General features: G+C 48.8%; 1 pseudogene across 1 annotated transcript; it reads left to right on the forward strand.

Moving 5' to 3' along the window:
* The first annotated feature begins 1,049 nt into the window (after positions 1 to 1,049).
* LOC307097382 (ragulator complex protein LAMTOR1-like) lies at positions 1,050 to 1,534 on the forward strand (annotated as a pseudogene). The gene has a single exon. The product of its transcript is annotated as a ragulator complex protein LAMTOR1-like (transcript).

The following is a 1,534-nucleotide window of genomic DNA, read 5'->3' on the forward strand; positions in this document are numbered from 1 at the left end:
CACTCTGGCTGGAGCCTTCAGTGTTTGCTCCTGCCGGCGTGCCGCTCCTGTAGCTCTGTTCACCCCCCGCTCTCCCCCTCATAGCAGACGTCCTGCCCTGCCCGGCTGTGCATGCAAATTAACCCACCATCTTTGTTGGGGTAATTTTGATACTCACTCCTGATTGGCTGATGGGCATTGAGAAGGTAGAGTCAATTTGCATATTTCTCTTTTATTAGTCTAGATGGGTTTGGGGCATCTGAATAGAGTAACAACTGAGACTTGAGCATCAGAAGGATCTGGGTTTAAGTTTAGCTCTGCTGCTGACTAACTGATTTGCTGGAACAAGTTTCTTAGCCTCTCCAACCCTCAATTCAACCATCTATAAAACAGGAGTTGTTATTTTTTCCACCATGCATATATGTATTAAGTCACAGCATTGACAGTGCTGTTTAGCCACAAAACTACCATCTTCTTTCTCCAGTCTTTTCCGCATTGGCCAATACTAAAGACAGCCCTGTACTCTTGGATTTCTTTGAGGAGACTGAGGTCTACAGAAAACAAGCAGAGAAAGTCCTTGAGATGTACGAAAAGGAGAATGGCGACTTTGCCTCTTTCAGAGTGGACCAAGTGGAGAGAGTTGGCAGAGGCGTGAGTTTCCACTAATGTCCAGCTGGAGTCTGAGGGCCCAGGCTCCAACCTCGCAAGCACAAATTAAGTTGCATTGACCCTCTCCCCACTGGCCTCCTTGGGCTAGATGATTTTTATTATTATAATTTTTAACTTACAAGTAACATTCAAAATAATATTAGTTTCAAGTGTACACAAATTCAAAAAGATACATGCATCCTTAAATTTATTGCAGCATTATTTACAAAAGACAAGATATGGAAGCAACCTAAGTGCCTATGGATAGGTGATTAGATAAAGAATGTGTATTATAGTCTGGGAAGGGATAGTTGTGGAGGCGGGTGGTAGCTTGCTAATTGCAGCCACAAGTCATGTGACCGGAAGGGCTCCTTATGGACACCGTCCCTCCTCATGGCCTGAGCGCCCTGTCCAACCCAGCCATGGGGTGCTGCTACAGCAGCGAGAACAAGAACTCTGACCAGGACCGAGAGGAGCGGAAGCTGCTGCTGGACCCTAGCAGCCCTCCTACCAAAGCCCTCAATGGAGCCGAGCCCAATTACCACAGCCTGCCTTCCGCTTGCACAGATGAGCAGGCTCTGCTCTCCTCCATTCTTGCCAAGACAGCCAGCAACATCATTGACATGTCTGCTGCAGACTCCCAGGGCATGGAGCAGCATGAGTACATGGACAGGCAAGGCAGTACAGCACTCGCTTGGCTGTGCTGAGCAGCAGCCTGACCCATTGGAAGAAGCTGCCGCCACTGCCTTCTCTCACCAGTCAGCCCCACCAAGTGCTGGCTAGCAAACCCATCCCCTTCTCCGACATGCAGCAGGTCTCCAGGATAGCTGCTTATGCCTACAGTGCACTTTTTCAGATCCCTGTGGACGCAAGAGAGGAGCTGGTTGTACAGTTTGGGATCCCATGA

Source organism: Cnephaeus nilssonii (genome assembly GCF_951640355.1).
Source record: "Cnephaeus nilssonii genome assembly, chromosome: 3".
Lineage (NCBI taxonomy): Eukaryota > Metazoa > Chordata > Mammalia > Chiroptera > Vespertilionidae > Cnephaeus > Cnephaeus nilssonii.